Below are 13,192 nucleotides of genomic sequence, written 5' to 3'. Positions count from 1 at the left end.
CCCCAAACCCACCAGGGGCAGCCTCCACCAGGCCCCCACTCATGTCTCCCACCACCCCCACCCCCTAGCAGTGCAGGGGCACCCTCCACCAGGACCCCACACATGTCCCCCTGCGCCCCCACCCCCAGCCACCAGGGGCAGCCTCCACCAGGCCCCCACTCATGTCTCCCATCACCCCCACACCCCAGCAGTGCAGGGGCAGCCTCCACCAGGTCCCCACTCATGTCCCCTATCACCCCCACCCCCCAGCAGTGCAGGGGCAGCCTCCACCAGCCCCCACTCATGTCTCCCACCACCCCACCCCCCAGCCACCAGGGGCAGCCTCCACCAGGCCCCCACTCATGTCCCCCTGCACCGCCACCCCCCCGCAGTGCAGGGGCAGCCTCCACCAGGCCCCCACTCATGTCCAACTCATGTCTCTCTGCACCCCCACCTCCCAGCCACCAGGGGCAGCCTCCACCAGGCCCCCACACATGTCTACCACCACCCCCAGCCCCCAGCAGTGCAGGGGCACCCTCCACCAGGCCCCCACTCATGTCTCCCATCACCCCCACCCCCCAGCAGTGCAGGGGCAGCCTCCACCAGGCCCCCACTCATGTCCCCCTGCACCCCCACCCCCCAGCAGTGAAGGGGCAGCCTCCACCAGGCCCCCACACATGTCTACCACCACCCACACCCCCCAGCAGTGCAGGGGCAGCCTCCACCAAGCCCCCACTCATGTCCAACTCATGTCTCCCTGCACCCCCACCCCCCCAGCCACCAGGGGCAGCCTCCACCAGGCCCCCACTCATGTCTCCCATCACCCCCACCCCCCAGCAGTGCAGGGGCAGCCTCCACCAGGCCCCCACTCATGTCCCCTATCACCCCCACCCCCCAGCAGTGCAGGGGCAGCCTCCACCAGGCCCCCACTCATGTCCCACTCATGTCTCCCACCACACCCACCCCCCAGCCACCAGGGGCAGCCTCCACCAGGCCCCCACACATGTCCCCCTGCACCCCCACCCCCCAGCCACCAGGGGCACCCTCCACCAGGCCCACACTCATGTCTCCCATCACCCCCACCCCCAGCAGTGCAGGGGCAGCCTCCACCAGGCCCCCACTCATGTCCCACTCATGTCTCCCACCACCCCCACCCCCCAGCCACCAGGGGCAGCCTCCACCAGGCCCCCACACATGTCCCCCTGCACCCCCACCCCCCAGCAGTGAAGGGGCAGCCTCCACCAGGCCCCACTCATGTCCATTTCATGTCTCCCTGCACCCCCACCTTCCAGCCACCAGGGGCAGCCTCCACCAGGCCCCCACACATGTCTACCACCACCCCCACCCCCCAGCAGTGCAGGGGCACCCTCCACCAGGCCCCCACTCATGTCTCCCATCACCCATACCCCCCAGCAGTGCAGGGGCAGCCTCCACCAGGCCCCCACTCATGTCCCCCTGCACCCCCACCCCCCAGCAGTGCAGGGGCAGCCTCCACCAGGCCCCCACACATGTCTACCACCCCCCTCCCCCACCCCCCAGCAGTGCAGGGGCAGCCTCCACCAGGCCCCCACTCATGTCTCCCACCACCCCCACCCCCCAGCCACCAGGGGCAGCCTCCACCAGGTCCCCACTCACGTCTCCCATCACCCCCACCCCCCAGCAGTGCAGGGGCAGCCTCCACCAGGCCCCCACTCATGTCCCCTATCACCCCCACCCCCCAGCAGTGCAGGGGCAGCCCCCACCAGGCCCCCACTCATGTCCCACTCATGTCTCCCACCACCCCCACCCCCAGCCACCAGGGGCAGCCTCCACCAGGCCCCCACTCATGTCTCCCATCACCACAACCCCCCAGCAGTGCAGGGGCAGCCTCCACCAGGCCCCAAACCATGTCCCCCTGCACCCCCAACCCCCAGCAGTGCAGGGGCAGCCTCCACCAGGCCCCCACACATGTCTACCACCACCACCACCCCCCACAAGTGCAGGGGCACCCTCCACCAGGCCCCCACTCATGTCTCCCATCACCCCAACCCCCCAGCAGTGCAGGGGCAGCCACCACCAGGCCTCCACTCATGTCCCCCTGCACACCCACCCCCAGCAGTGCAGGGGCAGCCTCCACCAGGCCCCCACTCATGTCTCCCATCACCCCCACCCCCCAGCAGTGCAGGGGCAGCCTCCACCAGGCTCCCACACATGTCTACCACCACCCCACCCCCCAGCAGTGCAGGGGCAGCCTCCACCAGGCCCCCACTCATGTCCCCTATCACCCCCACCCCCCAGCAGTGCAGGGGCAGCCTCCACCAGGCCCCCAATCATGTCTCCCACCACCCCCAGCCCCCAGCAGTGCAGGGGCAGCCTCCACCAGGCCCCCACTCATGTCTCCCATCACCCCCACTCCCCAGCAGTGTAGGGGCAGCCTCCACCAGGCCCCTACTCATGTCTCCTATCACCCCCACCCCCCAGCAGTGTAGGGGCAGCCTCCACCAGGCCCCCACTCATGTCTCCCACCACCCCCAACCCCCAGCAGTGCAGGGGCAGCCTTCACCAGGCCCCCACTCATGTCCAACTCATGTCTCCCTGCACCCCCACCCCCCAGCCACTAGGGGCAGCCTCCACCAGGCCCCCACACATGTTTCCCTGTACCCCCACACCACCCAGCAGTGCAGGGGCAGCCTCCACCAGGCCCCCACTCATGTCTCCCACCACCCCCACCCCCCAGCAGTGTAGGGGCAGCCTCCACCAGGCCCCTACTCATGTCTCCTATCACCCCCACCCCCCAGCAGTGTAGGGGCAGCCTCCACCAGGCCCCCACTCATGTCTCCCACCACCCCCAACCCCCAGCAGTGCAGGGGCAGCCTTCACCAGGCCCCCACTCATGTCCAACTCATGTCTCCCTGCACCCCCACCCCCCAGCCACTAGGGGCAGCCTCCACCAGGCCCCCACTCATGTCTCCCATCACCCCCACCCCCCAGCAGTGCAGGGGCAGCCTCCACCAGGCCCCCACTCATGTCCCCTATCACCCCCACCCCCCAGCAGTGCAGGGGCAGCCTCCACCAGGCCCCCACTCATGTCCAACTCATGTCTCCCTGCACCCCCACCCCCCAGCCAACAGAAGCAGCCTCCACCAGGCCCCCACTCATGTCTCCCATCACCCCCACCCCCCAGCAGTGCAGGGGCAGCCTCCACCAGGCCCCCCCTCATGTCCCCTATCACCCCCACCCCAAAGCCACCAGGCCCTCACTCATGTCTCCCACCACCCCCACCCCCCAGCAGTGCAGGGGCACCCTCCACCAGGACCCCACACATGTCCCCCTGCACCCCCACCCCCAGCCACCAGGGGCAGCCTCCACCAGGCCCCCACTCATGTCCCCCTGCACCCCCCCCCACAGTGCAGGGGCAGCCTCCACCAGGCCCCCACTCATGTCCAACTCATGTCTCCCTGCACCCCCACCTCCCAGCCACCAGGGGCAGCCTCCACCAGGCCCCCACACATGTCCACCCCCACCCCCCAGCAGTGCAGGGGCAGCCTCCACCAGGCCCCCACTCATGTCCCCCTGCACCCCCACCCCCCAGCAGTGCAGGGGCAGCCTCCATCAGGCCCCCATACATGTCTACCACCACCCCCACCCCCCAGCAGTGCAGGGGCACCCTCCAACAGGCCCCCACACATGTCTCCCATCACCCCACCCCCCGGCAGTGCAGGGGCTGCCTCCACCAGGCCCCCACTCATGTCCCCCAGCACCCCCACCCCCCAGCAGTGCAGGGGCAGCCTCCACCAGGCCCCCACTCATGTCCAACTCATGTCTCCCTGCACCCCCACCCCCCAGCCACCAGGGGCAGCCTCCACCAGGCCCCCACACATGCCTACCACCACCCCAACCCCCCAGCCACCAGGGGCAGCCTCCACCAGGCCCCCACTCATGTCTCCCATCACCCCCACCCCCCAGCAGTGCAGGGGCAGCCTCCACCAGGCCCCCACTCATGTCCCCTATCAACCCCACCCCCCAGCAGTGCAGGGGCAGCCTCCACCAGGCCCCCACTCATGTCTCCCATCACCCCACCCCCCAGCAGTGCAGGGGCACCCTCCACCAGGACCCCACACATGTCCCCCTGTACCCCACACCACCCAGCAGTGCAGGGGCACCCTCCACCAGGACCCCACACATGTCCCCCTGTACCCCACACCACCCAGCAGTGCAGGGGCAGCCTTCACCAGGCCCCCACTCATGTCCAACTCATGTCTCCCTGCACCCCCACCCCCCAGCCACTAGGGGCAGCCTCCACCAGGCCCCCACTCATGTCCCCTATCACCCCCACCCCCCAGCAGTGTAGGGGCAGCCTCCACCAGGCCCCCACTCATGTCGCCCACCACCCCCACCCCCCAGCAGTGCAGGGGCAGCCTCCACTAGGCCCCCACTCATGTCCAACTCATGTCTCCCTGCACCCCCACCCCCCAGCCACCAGGGGCAGCCTCCACCAGGCCCCCACTCATGTCTCCCATCACCCCCACCCCCCAGCAGTGCAGGGGCAGCCTCCACCAGGCCCCCACTCATGTCCCCTATCACCCCCACCCCCCCAGCAGTGCAAGGGCAGCCTCCACCAGGCCCCCACTCATGTCTCCCACCACCCCCACCCCCCAGCCACCAGGGGCAGCCTCCACCAGGCCCCCACTCTTGTCCCCTATCACCCCCACCCCCCAGCAGTGCAGGGGCAGCCTCCACCAGGCCCCCACTCATGTCCAACTCATGTCTCCCTGCACCCCACCCCCCAGCCAACAGGGGCAGCCTCCACCAGGCCCCCACTCATGTCTCCCATCACCCCCACCCCCCAGCAGTGCAGGGGTAGCCTCCACCAGGCCCCCACTCATGTCCCCTATCACCCCCACCCCAAAGCCACCAGGGGCTGCTTCCACCAGGCCCCCACTAATGTCTCCCACCACCCCCACCCCCAGCCACCAGGGGCAGCCTCCACCAGGCCCCCACTCATGTCTCCCATCACCCCCACACCCCAGCAGTGCAGGGGCACCCTCCACCAGGCCCCCACTCATGTCCCCTATCACCCCCACCCCCCAGCAGTGCAGGGGCAGCCTCCACCAGGCCCCCACTCATGTGTCCCACCCCCCCACCTCCCAGCCACCAGGGGCAGCCTCCACCAGGCCCCCACTCATGTCCCCCTGCACCCCCACGCCCCAGCAGTGCAGGGGCAGCCTCCACCAGGCCCCCACACATGTCTACCACCACCCCACTCCCCAGCAGTGCAGGGGCACCGTCCACCAGGCCCCCACTCATGTCTCCCATCACCCCACTCCCCGGCAGTGCAGGGGCAGCCTCCACCAGGCCCCCACTCATGTCCCCCTGCACCCCCACGCCCCAGCAGTGCAGGGGCAGCCTCCACCAGGCCCCCACACATGTATACCACTACCCCCACCCCCCAGCAGTGCAGGGGCAGCCTCCACCAGGCCCCCACTCATGTCTCCCTGCACCCCCACCCCCCAGCCACCAGGGGCAGTCTCCACCAGGCCCCCACACATGCCTACCACCACCCCAACCCCCCAGCCACCAGGGGCAGCCTCCACCAGGCCCCCACTCATGTCTCCCATCACCCCCATCCCCCAGCAGTGCAGGGGCAGCCTCCACCAGGCCCCCACTCATGTCCCCTATCAACCCCACCCCCCAGCAGTGCAGGGGCAGCCTCCACCAGGCCCCCACTCATGTCTCCCATCACCCCCACCCCCCAGCAGTGCAGGGGCACCCTCCACCAGGACCCCACACATGTCCCCCTGTACCCCACACCACCCAGCAGTGCAGGGGCAGCCTCCACCAGGCCCCCACTCATGTCCCCTATCACCCCCACCCCCCAGCAGTGTAGGGGCAGCCTCCACCAGGCCCCCACTCATGTCGCCCACCACCCCCACCCCCCAGCAGTGCAGGGGCAGCCTCCACCAGGCCCCCACTCATGTCCAACTCATGTCTCCCTGCACCCCCACCCCCCAGCCACCAGGGGCAGCCTCCACCAGGCCCCCACTCATGTCTCCCATCACCCCCACCCCCCAGCAGTGCAGGGGCAGCCTCCACCAGGCCCCCACTCATGTCCCCTATCACCCCCACCCCCCCAGCAGTGCAAGGGCAGCCTCCACCAGGCCCCCACTCATGTCTCCCACCACCCCCACCCCCCAGCCACCAGGGGCAGCCTCCACCAGGCCCCCACTCTTGTCCCCTATCACCCCCACCCCCCAGCAGTGCAGGGGCAGCCTCCACCAGGCCCCCACTCATGTCCAACTCATGTCTCCCTGCACCCCACCCCCCATCCAACAGGGGCAGCCTCCACCAGGCCCCCACTCATGTCTCCCATCACCCCCACCCCCCAGCAGTGCAGGGGCAGCCTCCACCAGGCCCCCACTCATGTCCCCTATCACCCCCACCCCAAAGCCACCAGGGGCTGCTTCCACCAGGCCCCCACTAATGTCTCCCACCACCCCCACCCCCAGCCACCAGGGGCAGCCTCCACCAGGCCCCCACTCATGTCTCCCATCACCCCCACACCCCAGCAGTGCAGGGGCACCCTCCACCAGGCCCCCACTCATGTCCCCTATCACCCCCACCCCCCAGCAGTGCAGGGGCAGCCTCCACCAGGCCCCCACTCATGTGTCCCACCCCCCCACCCCCTAGCCTCCAGGGGGAGCCTCCACCAGGCCCCCACTCATGTCCCCCTGCACCCCCACCCCCCCGCAGTGCAGGGGCAGCCTCCACCAGGCCCCCACTCATGTCCAACTCATGTCTCCCTGAACCCCCACCTCCCAGCCACCAGGGGCAGCCTCCACCAGGCCCCCACACATGTCTACCACCACCCCACTCCCCGGCAGTGCAGGGGCAGCCTCCACCAGGCCCCCACTCATGTCTCCCATCACCCCACTCCCCGGCAGTGCAGGGGCAGCCTCCACCAGGCCCCCACTCATGTCCCCCTGCACCCCCATGCCCCAGCAGTGCAGGGGCAGCCTCCACCAGGCCCCCACACATGTCTACCACCACCCCACTCCCCAGCAGTGCAGGGGCACCGTCCACCAGGCCCCCACTCATGTCTCCCATCACCCCACTCCCCGGCAGTGCAGGGGCAGCCTCCACCAGGCCCCCACTCATGTCCCCCTGCACCCCCACGCCCCAGCAGTGCAGGGGCAGCCTCCACCAGGCCCCCACACATGTATACCACCACCCCCACCCCCCAGCAGTGGAGGGGCAGCCTCCACCAGGCCCCCACGCATGTCTCCCACCACCCCCACCCCCCAGCCACCAGGGGCAGCCTCCACCAGGCCCCCACTCATGTCTCCCGTCACCCCCACCCCCCAGCCACCAGGGGCAGCCTCCACCAGGCCCCCACTCATGTCCCCTATAACCCCCACCCCCCAGCAGTGCAGGGGCAGCCCCCACCAGGCCCCCACTCATGTCCCACTCATGTCTCCCACCACCCCCACCCCCAGCCACCAGGGGCAGCCTCCACCAGGCCCCCAAACATGCCCCCCTGCACCCCCACCCCCCAGCCACGAGGGGCACCCTCCACCAGGCCCCCACTCATGTCTCCCATCACCCCAACCCCCCAGCAGTGCAGGGGCAGCCTCCACCAGGCCCCCAACCATGTCCCCCTGCACCCCCACCCCCCAGCAGTGCAGGGGCAGCCTCCACCAGGCCCCCACACATGTCTACCACCACCCCCACCCCCCAGCAGTGTAGGGGCAGCCTCCACCAGGCCCCTACTCATGTCTCCTATCACCCCCACCCCCCAGCAGTGTAGGGGCAGCCTCCACCAGGCCCCCACTCATGTCTCCCACCACCCCCAACCCCCAGCAGTGCAGGGGCAGCCTTCACCAGGCCCCCACTCATGTCCAACTCATGTCTCCCTGCACCCCCACCCCCCAGCCACTAGGGGCAGCCTCCTCCAGGCCCCCACTCATGTCTCCCATCACCCCCACCCCCCAGCAGTGCAGGGGCAGCCTCCACCAGGCCCCCACTCATGTCCTCTATCACCCCCACCCCCCAGCAGTGCAGGGGCAGCCTCCACCAGGCCCCCACTCATGTCCAACTCATGTCTCCCTGCACCCCCACCCCCCAGCCAACAGAAGCAGCCTCCACCAGGCCCCCACTCATGTCTCCCATCATCCCCACCCCCCAGCAGTGCAGGGGCAGCCTCCACCAGGCCCCCACTCATGTCCCCTATCACCCCCACCCCAAAGCCACCAGGGGAAGCCTCCACCAGGCCCTCACTCATGTCTCCCACCACCCCCACCCCCCAGCAGTGCAGGTGCACCCTCCACCAGGACCCCACACATGTCCCCCTGCACCCCCACCCCCAGCCACCAGGGGCAGCCTCCACCAGGCCCCCACTCATGTCCCCCTGCACCCCCCCCGCAGTGCAGGGGCAGCCTCCACCAGGCCCCCACTCATGTCCAACTCATGTCTCCCTGCACCCCCACCTCCCAGCCACCAGGGGCAGCCTCCACCAGGCCCCCACACATGTCCACCACCACCCCCACCCCCCAGCAGTGCAGGGGCAGCCTCCACCAGGCCCCCACTCATGTCCCCCTGCACCCCCACCCCCCAGCAGTGCAGGGGCAGCCTCCATCAGGCCCCCATACATGTCTACCACCACCCCCACCCCCCAGCAGTGCAGGGGCACCCTCCAACAGGCCCCCACTCATGTCTCCCATCACCCCCACCCCCCGGCAGTGCAGGTGCAGCCTCCACCAGGCCCCCACTCATGTCCCCCTGCACCCCCACCCCCCAGCAGTGCAGGGGCAGCCTCCACCAGGCCCCCACTCATGTCCAACTCATGTCTCCCTGCACCCCCACCCCCCAGCCACCAGGGGCAGCCTCCACCAGGCCCCCACACATGCCTACCACCACCCCAACCCCCCAGCCACCAGGGGCAGCCTCCACCAGGCCCCCACTCATGTCTCCCATCACCCCCACCCCCCAGCAGTGCAGGGGCAGCCTCCACCAGGCCCCCACTCATGTCCCCTATCAACCCCACCCCCCAGCAGTGCAGGGGCAGCCTCCACCAGGCCCCCACTCATGTCTCCCATCACCCCCACCCCCCAGCAGTGCAGGGGCACCCTCCACCAGGACCCCACACATGTCCCCCTGTACCCCACACCACCCAGCAGTGCAGGGGCAGCCTCCACCAGGCCCCCACTCATGTCCCCTATCACCCCCACCCCCCAGCAGTGTAGGGGCAGCCTCCACCAGGCCCCCACTCATGTCGCCCACCACCCCCACCCCCCAGCAGTGCAGGGGCAGCCTCCACCAGGCCCCCACTCATGTCCAACTCATGTCTCCCTGCACCCCCACCCCCCAGCCACCAGGGGCAGCCTCCACCAGGCCCCACTCATGTCTCCCATCACCCCACCCCCCAGCAGTGCAGGGGCAGCCTCCACCAGGCCCCCACTCATGTCCCCTATCACCCCCACCCCCCCAGCAGTGCAAGGGCAGCCTCCACCAGGCCCCCACTCATGTCTCCCACCACCCCCACCCCCCAGCCACCAGGGGCAACCTCCACCAGGCCCCCACTCTTGTCCCCTATCACCCCCACCCCCCAGCAGTGCAGGGGCAGCCTCCACCAGGCCCCCACTCATGTCCAACTCATGTCTCCCTGCACCCCACCCCCCAGCCACCAGGGGCTGCTTCCACCAGGCCCCCACAAATGTCTCCCACCACCCCCACCCCCAGCCACCAGGGGAAGCCTCCACCAGGCCCCCACTCATGTCTCCCATCACCCCCACACCCCAGCAGTGCAGGGGCACCCTCCACCAGGCCCCCACTCATGTCCCCTATCACCCCCACCCCCCAGCAGTGCAGGGGCAGCCTCCACCAGGCCCCCACTCATGTGTCCCACCCCCCCACCCCCTAGCCTCCAGGGGCAGCCTCCACCAGGCCCCCACTCATGTCCCCCTGCACCCCCACCCCCCGCAGTGCAGGGGCAGCCTCCGCCAGGCCCCCACTCATGTCCAACTCATGTCTCCCTGAACCCCCACCTCCCAGCCACCAGGGGCAGCCTCCACCAGGCCCCCACACATGTCTACCACCACCCCACTCCCCGGCAGTGCAGGGGCAGCCTCCACCAGGCCCCCACTCATGTCTCCCATCACCCCACTCCCCGGCAGTGCCGGGGCAGCCTCCACCAGGCCCCCACTCATGTCCCCCTGCACCCCCACGCCCCAGCAGTGCAGGGGCAGCCTCCACCAGGCCCCCACACATGTCTACCACCACCCCACTCCCCAGCAGTGCAGGGGCACCCTCCACCAGGCCCCCACTCATGTCTCCCATCACCCCACTCCCTGGCAGTGCAGGGGCAGCCTCCACCAGGCCCCCACTCATGTCCCCCTGCACCCCCATGCCCCAGCAGTGCAGGGGCAGCCTCCACCAGGCCCCCACTCATGTCTCCCACCACCCCCACCCCCCAGCCACCAGGGGCAGCCTCCACCAGGCCCCCACTCATGTCTCCCGTCACCCCCACCCCCCAGCCACCAGGGGCAGCCTCCACCAGGCCCCCACTCATGTCTCCCATCACCCCCATCCCCCAGCAGTGCAGGGGCAGCCTCCACCAGGCCCCCACTCATGTCCCCTATCACCCCCACCCCCCAGCAGTGCAGGGGCAGCCCCCACCAGGCCCCCACTCATGTCCCACTCATGTCTCCCACCACCCCCACCCCCAGCCACCAGGGGCAGCCTCCACCAGGCCCCCACTCATGTCCCCCTGCACCCCCACTCCCCAGAAGTGCAGGGGCACCCTCCACCAGGCCCCCACTCATGTCTCCCATCACCCCACTCCCCGGCAGTGCAGGGGCAGCCTCCACCAGGCCCCCACTCATGTCCCCCTGCACCCCCACCCCCCAGCAGTGCAGGGGCAGCCTCCACCAGTCCCCCACTCATGTCCTCCTGCACCCCCACCCCCCAGCAGTGCAGGGGCAGCCTCCATCAGGCCCCCATACATGTCTACCACCACCCCCACCCCCCAGCCACCAGGGGCAGCCTCCACCAGGCCCCCACTCTTGTCCCCTATCACCCCCACCCCCCAGCAGTGCAGGGGCAGCCTCCACCAGGCCCCCACTCATGTCCAACTCATGTCTCCCTGCACCCCACCCCCCAGCCACCAGGGGCTGCTTCCACCAGGCCCCCACAAATGTCTCCCACCACCCCCACCCCCAGCCACCAGGGGAAGCCTCCACCAGGCCCACACTCGTGTCTCCCATCACCCCCACACCCCAGCAGTGCAGGGGCACCCTCCACCAGGCCCCCACTCATGTCCCCTATCACCCCCACCCCCCAGCAGTGCAGGGGCAGCCTCCACCAGGCCCCCACTCATGTGTCCCACCCCCCCACCCCCTAGCCTCCAGGGGCAGCCGCCACCAGGCCCCCACTCATGTCCCCCTGCACCCCCACCCCCCCGCAGTGCAGGGGCAGCCTCCGCCAGGCCCCCACTCATGTCCAACTCATGTCTCCCTGAACCCCCACCTCCCAGCCACCAGGGGCAGCCTCCACCAGGCCCCCACACATGTCTACCACCACCCCACTCCCCGGCAGTGCAGGGGCAGCCTCCACCAGGCCCCCACTCATGTCTCCCATCACCCCACTCCCCGGCAGTGCAGGGGCAGCCTCCACCAGGCCCCCACTCATGTCCCCCTGCACCCCCACGCCCCAGCAGTGCAGGGGCAGCCTCCACCAGGCCCCCACACATGTCTACCACCACCCCACTCCCCAGCAGTGCAGGGGCACCCTCCACCAGGCCCCCACTCATGTCTCCCATCACCCCACTCCCTGGCAGTGCAGGGGCAGCCTCCACCAGGCCCCCACTCATGTCCCCCTGCACCCCCACGCCCCAGAGTTTAGGGGCAGCCTCCACCAGGCCCCCACTCATGTCTCCCACCACCCCCACCCCCCAGCCACCAGGGGCAGCCTCCACCAGGCCCCCACTCATGTCTCCCGTCACCCCCACCCCCCAGCCACCAGGGGCAGCCTCCACCAGGCCCCCACTCATGTCTCCCATCACCCCCATCCCCCAGCAGTGCAGGGGCAGCCTCCACCAGGCCCCCACTCATGTCCCCTATCACCCCCACCCCCCAGCAGTGCAGGGGCAGCCCCCACCAGGCCCCCACTCATGTCCCACTCATGTCTCCCACCACCCCCACCCCCAGCCACCAGGGGCAGCCTCCACCAGGCCCCCACTCATGTCCCCCTGCACCCCCACTCCCCAGCAGTGCAGGGGCACCCTCCACCAGGCCCCCACTCATGTCTCCCATCACCCCACTCCCCGGCAGTGCAGGGGCAGCCTCCACCAGGCCCCCACTCATGTCCCCCTGCACCCCCACGCCCCAGCAGTGCAGGGGCAGCCTCCACCAGGCCCCCACACATGCCCCCCCTGCACCCCCACCCCCCAGCCACGAGGGGCACCCTCCACCAGGCCCCACTCATGTCTCCCATCACCCCAACCCCCCAGCAGTGCAGGGGCAGCCTCCACCAGGCCCCCAACCATGTCCCCCTGCACCCCCACCCCCCAGCAGTGCAGGGGCAGCCTCCACCAGGCCCCCACACATGTCTACCACCACCCCCCACCCCCCAGCAGTGCAGGGGCACCCTCCACCAGGCTCCCACTCATGTCCCCCTGCACCCCCACCCCCCAGCAGTGCAGTGGCAGCCTCCACCAGGCCCCCACTCATGTCCAACTCATGTCTCCCATCACCCCCACCCCCCAGCAGTGCAGGGGCAGCCTCCACCAGGCCCCCACTCATGTCCCAGCAGTGCAGGGGCACCCTCCACCAGGCCCCCACTCATGTCTCCCATCACCCCCACCCCCCAGCAGTGCAGGGGCAGCCTCCACCAGGCCCCCACTCATGTCCCCCTGCACCCCCACCCCCCAGCAGTGCAGGGGCAGCCTCCACCAGGCCCCCACTCATGTCCAACTCATGTCTCCCTGCACCCCCACCTCCCAGCCACCAGGGGCAGCCTCCACCAGGCCCCCACACATGTCCACCACCACCCCCACCCCCCAGCAGTGCAGGGGCACCCTCCACAAGGCCCCCACTCATGTCTCCCATCACCCCCACCCCCCAGCAGTGCAGGGGCAGCCTCCACCAGTCCCCCACTCATGTCCTCCTGCACCCCCACCCCCCAGCAGTGCAGGGGCAGCCTCCATCAGGCCCCCATACATGTCTACCACCACCCCCACCCC

The sequence above is a fragment of the Ambystoma mexicanum genome, chromosome 6q (genome assembly GCF_040938575.1).
Source record: "Ambystoma mexicanum isolate Mex_15411 chromosome 6q, UKY_AmexF1_1, whole genome shotgun sequence".
Taxonomy (NCBI): Eukaryota; Metazoa; Chordata; class Amphibia; order Caudata; family Ambystomatidae; genus Ambystoma; species Ambystoma mexicanum.
The sequence above is the reverse complement of the archived record's forward strand: the minus strand, read 5'-3'. Positions refer to the sequence as shown.